The sequence below is a fragment of the Falco peregrinus genome, chromosome 10, assembly GCF_023634155.1.
Source record: "Falco peregrinus isolate bFalPer1 chromosome 10, bFalPer1.pri, whole genome shotgun sequence".
In the NCBI taxonomy this organism is placed as follows: domain Eukaryota; kingdom Metazoa; phylum Chordata; class Aves; order Falconiformes; family Falconidae; genus Falco; species Falco peregrinus.
The window spans coordinates 25,388,583-25,403,648 of NC_073730.1; the positions used below are offsets into that span (position 1 = coordinate 25,388,583).

The 15,066-nt window shown below is 46.2% G+C and overlaps 1 protein-coding gene across 1 annotated transcript in view; it reads right to left on the reverse strand.

The window, feature by feature from the left end:
- Nucleotides 1–15,066, reverse strand: part of TMEM275 (transmembrane protein 275) — a 46,841-nt gene that overhangs the window by 17,429 nt on the left and 14,346 nt on the right. The window contains exon 3 of the mRNA XM_027788309.2: nucleotides 1,077–1,181. The gene's annotated coding sequence lies outside the window, so the exon portion shown is untranslated. The remainder of the gene's footprint in view (nucleotides 1–1,076; nucleotides 1,182–15,066) is intronic.

Genomic DNA, 15,066 nt, shown 5'->3' on the forward strand with positions numbered 1-15,066 from the left:
CATCACACTTTCTGCTTAATGGTCCATAAACCCAATAAAAAGGCTTTACTGAAACACTACATATTTAGGGCTCCACTGAAGCAATAATTCTGAGTTTTGCATATGTGGCCCTGACAACCTGGCAGACTGCATTCACGTGATTAAAACCACTGCTAATTCAAGAACTAAAATTAAAGGCTAGATTTCCCACTGGTATAAATCAGAGCAGATTCGTTGCCTTGCAGAGTTTTGATAGCTCACAAGCATTCATGATTTGCCAAGTGGGTTTTGCCAGACTGATGGCTGACGGCTCCCAATTTCAAACTTGCCAGGAACTGGGAAAACCTGTGGTTTTTACAGACAAGATCCCAAGCCTCAGCTAACTAGGAATGGCATACCTCTGGGAGAAGCTGTTTGTTCCCAGCTTCTGCTGAATTCAGAGATTAGTTTAAGTCAGAAATTTCCGACCGAGAGGCAAAATTGCCTGCCTGCTTTTTCCTATTGTCAGTTCCTGACTCTGGTTTACATGACAAAGAAATCTAGCTCAAGCACTCTTGCCACCCAAAGGCTGGGCTTCAGTGTCACCACCTCCCAGTCTGAAGCAGGTCAGAATGGTGACTACCACATACGAAGCCCTTAGACATCCTGCTGGTTTTGTGTGGTTTCTCTCTGCAAGAATAACTGAAAAAAGTGTGAAGGGTAAGGGTGATCCATACTTTCATAGAGAATTCAAAGGATTATTGTTGGGACTGACACTGGAGTCAAAGTGTGTGAGCAGACCCATGCTTACAATAAGAGCAGCACACCCACAGCCCAATTCCCCCACACAACAGGACCAAAAAGCAGCAGCCTGTGATGCTGCCTGCTGAACCATACCCATCACACGTGGAGCATGTGGGAGACAGAAAGTGCCTGGAAGTTTATGGTCCAGTAAGATCATTAGACAAAGGTCAGTGCAAAAACATCCCCCTGCAGATTTCCACAAGGCTTCCCAGAACTGGCACCGCTCTGTGCATTTACACTGCAGTTGCCTTTTAAGGGAAGGAAACGAGACTGAATCTGCTGTTGCTCCAAACCAATTCTAAATGCCACCACACCTGTCCCAATGTTTGCACTCCAGCAGGATCCAGCTCTGTCTCATGGCTCTGTGCTGTCTCTGGCAGTTTAGAAGAGGGCAAATTTCTGCAGCAATGTTCATCTGTCTATAACAGCAAGTACAGAAAGACAGAAGCAAAAAAGAAGTTAGTATTTGTCATTCCTAGAGGCAGCTGCGAAATTACTGTGCAGCAGATTTAAACCCATGAAGAAGATGCCTCCTTGTACTGTGTGTAATTAAAATCACAGGACTCCGCTGTGCAGAACAACAGTATTAATGTGCTCAGACCCAAAACACAGATGCAACTGGACCTGTCAAACACAACAGATCAGCTGCAGCTTCTGGCTTGCAATGTCCCTGCGTTTCTGAGCACTGGGAATAGCCTGAGGGGGAAAGCTTGCTCTAGGTTTGCCATGGTCCTTGCAGTCTAAGCCTCTGCTATTGACAGCTGTTGAGGCAGAATAGGGAAGGTAGATTATTTTTTACCTAGTCCCATATGACTGTTGTCACGTCAGGAATGAAGCTTTTGTTGTTTGTGAATGTAAACCCAAACTGGCTTTTCTGATCAGAGAGACTTGGCAGCCACATTTCACACCTAGTCTCCTTCAGGACAACTGCAATATCCAGCATACTCACTGCATCTCAGCAGGGATAGCTCCTACTTTTACTCTGCATTACTTGGGAGCCTTATTATCACCTGCAGCACTGTCTTCATCACCTAAAGCATCTGGGCCAGCTGTTCCCAGATTTGTTAGCAGATGCTCCCATCCCCATGCATGTGCATGCTGTACATACAACACTTTCAAAGCAGGGATCAATTAACCCCCAATTAACCATTTTAGCCAAAGACTGTAGGCAGAATACCTTTATTTCCTCATCAGGTTGCATCTCCTCAGTGTGCTGGCAACTCCTCACCTGTAGAGCACTGAGCCCAGCTGAACCCATCAAGCCCCTCCATTCAAAGAGCTGTGACCTGACATGGACCCAACCTCTCTTGCACAATCCACTCATGCCAAGACTCCCACACACAGTCTTGAGGAAGCTGAAATCAGAACAGGACAGTGCTGGGAGACAGACTGAGAAAGGTATAAAAGAGTTGTCTTTGTGCCACACTGCTTGGGATTTGGGCCCCGGACAGAATGGGGATCTCAGCTGGGCAGTCAGTGGGTACCATCAGCCTGATGTCCAGCATCATTAAAGCTTTGCCTCTACCCTCTGATTAGATGATCTACTTCCATAGCACCTTTGTGGTTTGTTGGGGTTTTTAAAAATAATCTAGAGATCATTTTCCCTCCCTTCACACAAACAAACAAACAAACAAACAAAGGTTCTAGATATTCAAACAAGTTCCTCCTTCCTATGTCACCCTCTGGAAATACTGAGCTGAAAGTTAGCAGACAGAAAGCATCTGTGCCAGTGGCTGTCCTGTTACACAAACAGTACAGTAATTTTTTATGAAGCTTTCTCAAACAGGAAGACATCAATGGGTCAGTCATCAGCAAGAGGCAAATATTTTTAATTACCTTGCAGGGAGGGTTATGTCTCCTGTGGTTAATTCTCAGAGATTCCCACTGGCAAACTAATTAGCAAGCAGCTTCACTGGAAGAGCAGGCCTGAAGTTATATGACTTTATTCACCCAGGAGGCAAACACCCAATTCATTCTCCTCTGTCACATCCTGGACTTCCCTGCTAGCCAGATCAGACCAAAGTGTAGCTAATGTGGAAGAGACAAAAACACATAGTGTGCCCATTAGGAACTCTAGCTCATCATTTCAAGTGCAGTTCATCAGAGACCTCAGCGTTACATCTTCTTCTTTAAAAGAAGTGGTGGTAGAGATTTTAGTCCAAGGGCTGTTGGCTCCTCACAAACTGAAATTTGAGTGTGTGTTAATATATTATACTTTATACACTGTATATTACATATGACATATTATAATTCTTTTCCTTATCTTCCCCTTCTTCTCCAGGAAGAAGGCACAAATACGTCTGATATGCATTTGAGCTGCCAAGGTAATTAACAGCCTTGATGGGGTAGGAGTCGTGATAGCGAGGTCCTGATCCAGCAGAGCACTTAAATACATGCTTTTTCTAGGTACTGGCCTATTGACTTCAGTGGGACTACTCACGAGCCTTACGGTAAGTATGTGCTTTCTACGGTCAGTACCTTCGCCAGATAAAGCAGAGGTTACACCACAAGAACCAATGATGTACATGGGAATACAGTCAGGCCCCACACATGAAACATCACGTGAACAAAGAACTGCCCTTCCAAGAGCATTTATGGTCTTTGTTGGGATTACATCTTTGGTGAATTTAAGGACGTTTCTGGGGGTGGGATTTAGGTGGTGTCACAAAGCAGCAGTGGTGAACGGGGCTTTTGACCATGAAGAAAACCAGAAATTATGGTATCTGAAAGGAAACAATCAAATGTCATGTGCCCTCTGAACTCAATTCTGGTGGCTGAGTCAAAAGTACAAGAAAGGGGGCAGCCATCTGTGCCGCCCTGAGACCAGGTAACCTGCCACATCACTTCAGCCTTGGGAACCACATCCACCAAGCAGTCTGCTGGCCTGCCCACAGCGTCTTCCTGCCCATCTAGTACTTATGTATCCCATTGAGCAAGGTACCACTGTCCAGTTGAGCCATGCGTAATATCAGAGGCTGATTGCAAATGCATGCTCACTGGTGCAAATATGTTCATTTTGCTCATCCACATGGGGAAAAGGACTCACATGGTGATTTAGACCATCAAAATCTACTTCTTAGCGGAGACAGGCTAAGCTAGTTACCATAGGTAAAATAATGGATTAGAGCTTTCCACATCTTGATAATTTCACCGTTTTCAGTGGTGCCCCCATTCAACTTGTCCCTGGACATGGAAACCAAAACCCCGTTGGAACAGATGTGATGTTGCTTTGTAAGCCAGCAAGAAGAGACTTAATTTGTGCCTGTTATATCCACCTGATGGTCAATTTGTAGCATGCCAGACCGCAAGAGATACTATTTACTATGAGCATAAATCACATTACTCTAGCCAGTTTGGATTCCTGGAAACTCAAGCTTTGAGGGATGTCAGACTCAACATTATCAACAGATGGTGTTTCTGTCTGAAGAGAAGACATGTCCTGGATCATCCTGTCACTGCTTAGGGCACTGATGCTCTTGTTTCTCACCCAACAGTCTTCACCTAAGGGCTGAGGCTTTACATGGCAACACACGGTCTGCAAGGATGATCAAGACCTGGAAATACAGTGCACTGTACAGGCAGTGCAGAAAAGCAAGGTTAGGGTGATGTAGTTCACGTCCCTTCAAAATATTTAACACCTTGGACACAGGTGTGCTCTCTTGAAAGTTTTTGTGACTCTTGAGGCCCTCATGGCTCAACCTGCAGTACAACAGTGGGACACCTCACAAGGTAAGTCCTTAACTCTTCAAAGCAGCTAAATAAGCAAGACTTAAGGGAAAATTAAAGATAAGAATTGGGAGTCCTTATTCATCCTTACGTGAAGGTCAGTGGGTATCTTATCCTCAACTGCAGGGTGCAAAAAAAGCCCAGACTGCTTGGATCCTTCTGTGGTTTAGACAGATCTCATGTAACTTCATGGAAGTTGTTGCAGTGACTTCAGTGAGGTGTGCACAAGGTCTGTAGGATGCTGCCTTGTGAATATTTACCCTCTGGTAGAGAGCAAATGTCTGCAGCTTCCATGTGGGATATCAAGTTATAACACGGCAAAGCACAGATCATTAATCACATCCTTAAATGAAGTGATTATAAGGTCATCATGTCAAACACCACCTAGCATCGTTGTGCCTGTACAAGTTTTATTTTACACAGGGCCTGATGAAGCATCTGTTTAAAACACTTGACTCCAACTCATCTGCTCTGCTGCAAAGCCTCTCTCCTAATGCACTTAATCTTTCTGCCTCTCAGGTCCTACAGAACCCTCCCAGCATCATCACCACACGCAGCGAAGAGGTTCTCCTCTCACTCAAAGTGCCTGCTGTCAGGGTGAGTTCAGCTTTCAGACAATGCAGACCAGTAGTGCTGTGTTTGTCTGCAGCAGACACAACCCCACACCAGACCCCATAACTACTCACTGGTCCCCAGGGAGTAACTGCCTCTTGCAGGTTTGAGATTAGCTGTGTGTGGTAGACATCTTTTTGCCTTCAAAACCAGGATCCAGAGGAGGGAAAAAAAATCCCGTAACTATGTGTCATGAAAACTATGGCAGCTCACACATGATTAATTCAGCATGGTTTGGAGTAAGATCCTTAGCAGAAAGCAGCACTGTAGTCATATAACCCTTGCAGAGTTTTATTTATAGTAGCTGAAGACAGAGGTGAAGAACCTCAAGTCAAACAAGTTTTGTCTCCTGCAAAGAGCAGTCGCCAGTGTTTGCCCTCAAGGCAACTAAATATTTTCTTTCAAGCAACTGGCACAGAACAGAGGTTCTGATTTCACAATGCCATGCATAGACTGATGGGATTCATAAACCAGTTAATTAGGAAACATACTTCTCTCTTGCAGCACACACCATTTCAGAGACGAACCAGCAGGTGATGGTACAGGTGAGTTCAGAGCAGTAGAATCTAGATGAGCACCACCAGCCTGTAACTCTGCCAGCAGATACGAGAAAGCGTTACCCAGCTACTACAGTTAAGTGGACAACTGATGGGACAGGAGCTACAGAGGTGCCTTTCTGTAGGCAGGTTTTAGTGCTATTTAATTCTAGAAGTCACTGAAACCACCCTATATCCCTTTCCCCATCCCACACACAGACTGCGCAGATACAGGGAAAAGCTGTCTCAACCATCAGTGAGATGCTGATAACTCCTGACCAAGACCAGGTAAGAATTAAGCACGGGGCGCTCTGCTATCATCACCACCAGGGTAACATGAAATTCTGATTAAATCTCACATCCTCTTCAGCAACACTTGCAGAGCTGAGAAATCATACAGTGTCATTAGAAGCAGATGTTGTTTACAGGAGCACTTTTCCAGTACCACAGATGTGGTCAGAGCCAGACACCCCTTCCCTCATCACCTTTCAATACGCTTTTTGTAAGACTCACATTTCAGCCCTTCCACAGAGATCAAGGACCAAAGGTGCCAGGTGCTACATAAACACATGGATGTAAGGAATTTCTGCCTCAAAGAGGGAAATGGTAATACACACATCTGGCAGAGTGTGAAACTGAGGCAGAGAGGCTATGTCAAGGTGACATCCAGCCCAAGACCATGGTCCAGACCCCACAGCCTGGGAGCCAATGGGGAGCAACTGCAAAGATGCTGGGAATGGACCGCCCCACTGCTGAGGGGACCAACAGCCATCAGCTGAGCGATCAGTCTCTCCAAGGTCTGCAGAAGATAAGGGTTTAACTCTTTTTCTCACTAAATTATTTGTCAAAAGAGAGTAAGGACACTTAACCTGCCTGTGTGAGGAGACACTGTTTGCCTATACCTTGTGCAACAGAAGCAGTGCCTAGAATTATTCACTACTATTTTAAGCAAGTAAGAAAAAAATAGTCTGTGTATCCAACATCCTGAAGATCAGACTTCAATAAACAAAGCAGCAGCAGCTCAGGCTGAGAGTAAGAAATGGAGGCTGGGAGAGAAAGCCTGGCTGGTGCTGGGGAAAGATCTGCAGGACCTTATGATGCCAGGGCTGATTTGCAATCATTGTCTCAAGCCCAGCAAACAAAAGACTGCCCCAAAAATGCTGCAATGTGTTGGATACAGGATGAATTCTCTGAAAAGCCTGGGAAGCTGCAAACATGACTAAGGAAGAGAAAGCAAAATAAACCCAACAAATGGAAAGACCTTGGATGAGTTTCTGTGACTGTTTAGAAGGAGTAAAATGGTTTCCTCTGAACATAAGGTTCCCCCTCATCTTTCACATGTGCTTTTTAATTGACATTAATTTCTCTAAGAAAGGACAGGCAGATACCCAGGAGTATGGAGCCATTCCCCCAGCTTTCTGGTTCAGAGGAGGACTGAACTTCCCCAGCCTCCTCAGCAAACAGCATGGGGATCAGGGCTTCTGCTTAGCATTCATTTGCAATTCTAACCTGCTGCTAATTACACTCCCTGGCCATACAGTCCCTGCCCAGCCAGTGCAGAGTTTAACTCCACCAAAGAAACTCACTTCTTAATGACTGTCACTGGATTCTGTGCCAATTTGGTTTTCTCAGCTCTTCTCAGGATCTGGGAAAGATGTTCATAAGTGATGAGGCCATGACATAACCTCTCACCAGCCATCCGTCAGCTGCAGCCACTGACTTTCCACACTCCCACCCCCTCCCAATTATGAACTGAACTGTGTTAGCAGCACCAGATAGTAATTTTACTGTGCAATCAGAGCAGGCTGGGAGCATACACAGAGCCAGCTCTAGAGATTCAGCTAATGAGGGGCACCTCATTAAGTACCTTGGGGAGAGCTTTCAGCAAACGTGTTTTACTTTGCACTCAAGACAGGCCTGGAGCATTCACACCTGCTGCTGAAAGGAGCCTGCTCAGGACCACTAGCTCAATGTCTTATTTTATTATAATTTTATATTATATAATTATATATTATATATATTTCTATATGTAATATATATTTTATATATACAATATAATATTATATATTATAATGCCATATCTGATGATCTCTAAATGATTGTGTCCCTCATCGCTCCTTGCTGCTCCCTTAGCAAGTTTTCCAGCCATCACCTTACTGACATCTTTCCTCCGGTGAAATTACTGGGGATACCTAAGTGCCCCCAGCCCTCCCCCTCTGCTACCCCAGCTGCCAGGCTGCCTACAAGAGAAGCTGGCACTGCTTTGGCAGGAAAGCAGCAGAACTGCCAGTCTCCAGCATCTTCTCCAGCGCCTCCATCCTCCCTACAAGCTCCATCTTACCAAGGGCACCGCATTTTCTCTGTCTCCAGGCTTTTACCACCAGCTTGCCCACCAGAAAGCTGATCCCTTACCTATGCCACACACTGCTCACAGCATCTCCAGGCACAGAAGGATCACAGGCTCAGCTGGGTGTTTGTCATGTTTAACCCCATTTTATAAAACTGGAGGCAAACACTCCTCCCATACCTATCTCACCCAGGGGAAATCTTCTGTTGGCTCCTCTGCCTGTTCAAATGGGTGCAATTTGATGCTGGGCAGATTGAAGTGCACTTCCCCAAGATTTTCTGCTCACTGCTGGGGCCTTTGCAACACCTACTCATCTCAGTGGGAAATGGTATATGCTTCACGGAAAGAGCAAGAAGCCAGTGTACCGAGTATGTGCGTTTCTCATAGTTCTGTGTGCAACTGTAGCTTATTCCTGATTCAATAATATGGTGATCCCAGCTTCCAGAGAAAGGGATTAAATCAATGATTAATTTAAAGTAATTTATACCTTTTAACCATTCAAGCGTATTTCCCAGGCTGAGACCTGCAAGCCGTGCTGGATCAATGCCTGGAAATCTATGAGTGTTATTTCAGGTGTAACTATTTATCCCCTGTAGTACAGCAACAGCCTCACCGCTAAGGAAACAGTTAACCCCTTGGCTCAGCCAGAGTGCTGATTTCTGGCATCCCGGATCCAGTTTACTCATTTGCTGCCTCCAGGGATCATCCAGCAGGTCTGGGGATGCACAAGTGCAGCATACAGAGAGATGATTTTCTCATCCAACTTCCCCCTGTGGTTCCTTTATAGCTGCTCCTGTACAGCCTTAGCCCATTCTCGGCATGGAGCCAAGGACCAGTGCCCCCAAGGTCCATAGCACCCTGCAGGCAAACACTCAAGGGGTTCCTGGAGCAGCCCAGGGGACAACAGGCAGTTTGCAAATTTAAGCCCTCCATGTGTTTATCCCGCTACAGAGTTTTGGTGGGTTTTTTCCCGACCAGGAGATTTTGCTCAGCTCCTGATTATTATTACCACACCACCCACAACACAAGACGGAGACTCCTGAATCCCAGCTGGCACCTTTGGTATGACAGTCTCTCTGCACCTTGCTCACCCCTCCTGCAAAACCTGGTTAATTGTATTTTGCGCATCTCAGTCTCCCTGGCTCATCTGTTCAGCCATACACTCTCCTGCTCCACACCTTGCTCCAAGCCTCCAGCCACCTGACCAGAGAAATAGTGGCAGAGTGACTAAGTTGACAATGAGCCAGTTTTATAGACAACGCAAAGCTGACTCTAATACTCTTGAGTGGCAGCAGGGTCTGTGTGGGGAGAGAGTAGCAGACAACTTGACTGCAGGAGAAATAAAAATAAAAAAATTAATGCAATAAAATTTCCCCAGATAGCACATGACCAGCAGTTATTTCACAAGTGGCATGTTTGTTAGAAAGCATTAATAAAACTTGCAGTATAACCCAGGAGGATTCAAGGAAACATTACACAGGAATTTGCTGCAAAGTTTTACGCTCTCAGTACTGAAGCTCAGTTCCAGAAAACAGAGTCTGGGGTGGGCTGGAAGCTCTCCCTGCTCCCCAAAACAGGCAGGAGGAGAAAACTGGGGGGAGAGAAGCATCTTTTGGTGTGGCAGGAATCTCTGTGGGACTTAGCATTATGCCCGTAAGGTAACAGAGCATCTGAATTGGCTGCTGGTCCCTCAAAGGCAGAGGGAATTGCCCCACACATTGCTGCAGAGACTCATTGATTCAGGTTTTGACCTGGCCTTTTCACTTGCCAGAGCAGGAGGACTAAAATCAAATGTCTGTTTGGCTTCTAACTGTACCCCCAAGTCCTTGTGAGAGCAGGAGGCAGGACGGAGGAAGGGCAAGAGCAGGACACACCTCAGCACAGAGTGGAGATGAACAGATGGAGAAACAAGAGCAAAGCAGGGAGATACACACAGACACACACATGAACAGCACCACGTAAGCCTCACTTCTGAAGGAAACCTGGCCAAAACCTAATTAAGACCTGTTCAGATCCTAGCCGGCTGGACCCAGCAATAAGCACATGCATTTCAGAGCTTGGCTCCTGTGGCACCGCAGCTATGGGTCTGTAGCGCCAAACAGCCAGGCTCAGATTCACTGCGCTGGGGATGGGGCACGGAGAGGTGATGCTCCAAGCCCCTGCCTCACTGTGCAGTGAGCAGTGGTCACGCTGGTGCCTGCCCCACACCGTGGCTGCATCCAGCTGAGATCACTCTGCAACAGGGTAAAGGGAAGGGAGGGTAGAGAAAAATAGCAGCCTCTTACAGAGTCAGCCAAGAATTAACTCCCCTGATCTCCCAGAGAAAGTGCCAGCAACCACCTCTTCTGCTTGTTATCATTCCTTTTCCATTTACTTTTAATTTGCTCAACCTATAATTTGCTACAGAGGCTGCCCAGTAGGTATCATGTCAGAGCAAACTATTATGCAGGTGCTGCTTTTAGCCCGGAGCAGAGAGAAACACGTCAACATCAGGACTGGGGATACAGCCAGGAAAGCTGCTGATTTCACTGAGAAAATACCAAACATAAATCGTGTCCTGCTTCCACCCTGTAACACTTCAAGCTCCTTGCAACAGCAGCATTAGAAATCACAGCACAATCAGGACATTACACAGACCAAAGACAAAATGCCACAGAAACAATGCAGGGACACTGATCACACAGGGAATCCACTTAGGAACCCAGAAGGACCAACCCACATCAGAAAGTCCCCGTTTTTCAAGGGAGGGAGCTGCCTCTCTGCTCTGTGTTCGCAGTACAGCACTGGATACCACAGCTCCTTGAGTGGAGATGAGCAGCAGAACTATGCAGAGCTGATCAGAAGTCTTTCAAACCCTTGTTTCACCAAGAAAAGCATACAAGGTTTCACCCAAAACATCTCAGGTTCCATGAACCTAGGCTGATCTTGCAAAGATTGGAGGATGCCTGCTTTCCTCCTAGAACAAACGAGGACTAGCAGGAGGTCCTACAGCTTTCCGACATACGAATTAAGAAGGGCTGAGCTCCCAGCTTTGCAGCAGAGACCTTGGAGCCTTGAGATGGCTACAGAGATCCCACAGAGCCTGAGGGCCATGGCAGTGTGCAGGCCAGAGACAACAACTCCCAAAGCCTCATGCAGCTATTAGGCAAAACTGGAGTCAGTGTAAAACCCACCGACATCCCCAAGCAGCTATCAGGCCTGAGAGCATTTAGCTCACACAACAACATGACTCTAAACCAAAGTCTTCTATCCTGCAGAAAAATTGGATTTTTAAGCCTGCTTTAGACATGCAAGGACAGCTACAATCCCCACACATAAATAACAAAAGTTATTTGGCTGCTTAGATGTTCTGTGATGGGAGGAAAGTGGTGTGACTCAGACCAGGACAGCCTTCAGTTCATTTGGAAAAGAAATCCACAATAAGGTATTCTGACACTTGCTAAAGCCTTACTTGTCCTGCTGACCACCATGGACATCCAGCAAATATTCTGGGTTAGACACCCAGTGCCTGAGGGCGATTCATTCTGGTATGAAGGACACAGAGTGACTTCAGGCCAGTTTGCAAAATGACTCCAAGCTCGCACTTTCCCCTGTGTTCTTTCACTTTCCGTAAAACTCCCTTGTGTAGGCAGCACCGCTGCCAGGCAAGCTGTATTTTAGACCCTTCTCAAAACATTCTTTCTAGCTATTTTTGATGCTTTTTGGAGTGGAGCCCTGCAGCTTCAGCACTGCAGGCTCTGACCCCACAGTGGGTTAATGTCCCTGGTCCTGCCGCATGGGGCACTTACACAGGTCTTCTAGGTCCAGCTGAGGACAAATACTGATTCTAGTATGTCAGAAGCAATTTCTGTCAAACACCACACTGTTCAGCTCACCCACAGGTGAACCCACAGAAAACAAAGGAGTAAAGGCAACATGTGGTCCCCCTGCAAGCCCTTTACCCAAACCAGGCTCCTGTAATGTTCCCATAGCCCAGGTACTGCCAGGTGTAATCCCCAGAGCCTGGCATCCTGCAGGTGTGTGAGAAATGCTCTTTGTCTATGCCTTCTGCCTGATTTTCAATAACGCAAGGCAATTTTGTGGCCAGTGGTTTCCATCAGCTCCAGCAAGAGCAACCCCTTTGTAGGTGTGGGGATAGGAGAAGACAGTTTTGGCATTAAACAAGACCATTCACCCCTGAACAGCATCCCACCCCGTCCTGCCAGACCTGAGCACTCTCAGAGGCTCATCATCCTTTTGTCCTAGCTTGATTTCCTCCTTTTTCCCCCACCTACAGCCTCCTTTAACCCAGCACAGGTCTCCTTCTTCCACTTCACGTGTGGTCACGACATCCTGGGCCTCCGGGGCTGCAAGAACAGAGCAAGGCTGCCTGGGGAAATGTGCCATTAGGGCGAGGAAGACTTCGTGACTGGTTTTGGTGAAGATTTGGCACTAGAAAGCAGGAGATGGAAATGGGTAATTCATCACTGGCTGTGCTGGACCATTTGGTCATTGATTCAGAAGGCAGGAATTCTTCCCAAGATTACAGCTGATATATCCCACCAGGAAAGCTGTGACTTTACAAGCGATTATTTCAGGATGAAGATGAGCTGCCGTTTGTAAGTCTTATAAGAGCAGTGTGACCCAGTGTTTTTCACCCACTCTCCTCCTGTTTTCATCCATCAGAGGAAGCGAACGTCAGCTCTCTCCAAGGCCAGACAACTTCCACTCAGGTTTCACCACCAACTAGTTATTACAAAGAGGTAGGAAATAGAAACCAACCTGGGATCATAGCAGACATGAGCTAGGAAAATTCTCAAGTTCACCGTCTGTGGTTAAGCTGCCTATTACAAGCTGAACAAGATGATTAAAGGTAGTTGTTATTGCAGTTTAGAGCCAACAGAGACAGCTTGTACTGGGAAGTACAACACATTGTGCCTGAGAAAGCCCACTGTAAGCATTAGATTACATTTGCTCAGAAAAGTATCAGGCTGAAAGATGTAAATACTCAAATCTTTGGGCACCAAACAGCACCAAAACAAAGAGAAAGCTGAATGCCATTCAAAATGGGGAAGAAGCAGAGACACAGGGAGTGTGGCTGCACTGGTAGTCTTTTAGACACTGCTAAAACAGTGCTGCTGCAGGAGGCGAAGCAAAGGGCTGCAGCAGTGAGGCATAACATGTAGGATAACAAAAAGGTCTTGCCACCTGTTTCCTTGCTTCTGATGAACAATGCCTGCGTCTGCATCCAGCATTCAGGTCTGGCAAACCCACTAGGGTGGGCATGACTGCTGTGGTCAGTGCAACTGTAGCTGCTCTTCAGGACAGGATTGAACCCATACAAAAGATGCTGACAGACAACTCAGATGTGCCACAAAGGAAATCGTTCTGGCCCTTTTTCATATGTTGAGATAAAGTGGCTTCTGTTGGATCACACCACAAGGCTTTAGCAAGGCTGAGGACTAAAACCACTCTTTTTCCAACCATTCTCCCTCACCCATATCATGCTGATACAGGCTTCATCCTTATTTTCTCTCTCTGGGATAAACCATATACCAACTGAGCATGGATCTATCTGAATCTGCAGCTTGTAAAGACACATAACAGCTATTGCATCTAATGATATATAAAAATAGATGTACTGATCCTATTAATGTACTAAGCTCACCTTAGGGCAGCAGGAAAACCTTCTCAAAGCCTGCTCCAGTCCCAAAAGCCTTAATTTCCACTCTTCTTCCTTAAATCACAAGCTGGGATGCAGCTGGACAGGTTTTCTTAATCTAGTCAGACAAAGATGCAACACCAATACCAAGGTCAGGTGCTGAAGACAGCAGTGAAACATGAGCATCGCTGACCCGCATACAGCACACACATGTGCAGCAGCTTTTGCTAATTTTACAAATGACATTTTACTAAAGGAAGATTTAATTTCAGGTTTTACCAGAACTGGCCCCTCCATTTTTTCCACCTTTTGCATTAAGTATCATGATGGTCAGAGCAGAAAAAGATGTGGTTCTGTAATAGTTTATAAGCCTCCCAGCCAGTGTGGGAGGGAAGTTGTGCTCACACGAGTTTTTAAGAAGGTAGGCTAGTAAGCAGAGAGGGAGAAATGTTCTTGCTGAAAGAAGGGCAACAGTTGGCTACTGTCAAGTGAATCTAGATAGAAAACAAGAAGCTCTTGGCCAGGGCAGACTGAAGCTGCTGTGCAAATGCTCAGCATTAAGATAGCAAAGGCAACTGCATCAACGCAAGACAGAAGCTGGCACAGGTATCCCCACTTTTCCTGTAGTTACTGCCCCACAATAACTTGCTTTGGTAATAAGCCATAAGCAGAAGAGACAATGAATGCTTTCTGCAGCCCCCATAAGGAGACATCCAGGACTCTGCACTACTGCTGGAGTCCTTAACGGCCCATAAATAAAGCACCTGTGTTAAGAGACATCCCATTCCTCCCACTCAGGCTGCCAGCAGCATCCCTTTCCTAGCCATGGCAAGAACACTGCGGAATAAAGGACCTTGTCCCTTCAGAGCTGGTGCCTTATTTTAGCTATAAGCAGTAGGGCCCTGGCAACTGGAAAGGAGCAAAAGAGAACAAAACAGCAGTGAGAGCTTTATGAAAGCACCAGGAAACCTATGGCAATGCCCCCAGGACAGAGCAGCAGGGCCTGGAAGAAGGAGAAACAGCAAGCTCCATAAACAGACCAGCTCATCCCTGAAGCCAGAGTTCTCCAGTCCAAGACTCCTTCCTCCCAGACCACAGAAGGGAGCACATCTTTAACGCTGACATTGCTTTGTTACAAGCAGAGTGAAAAAGCAACAGTCCCATAGCGTTAGGCTACGTGAAGACAAAAGCTAAGGTCCTGTAGACTGGATAGCCCATATAAATTGAGGAAAATTCATTATTCCATTTCCTCTCTTGAAACTGGGGGCAACCTGAGGCACAAAGCAGTTCCCAGGATAGGCGGCTGTGCACATAGCTCAAGTCAGGGATGCCAGAGAAAGAAAACATGAGATTAATGCATCAAAATCTCCAGGGAATCAATCTGATGAAGAGAAATATTGCTTTCAGCGACTGCATTTTTAAAATACATTGTGTATTTTATT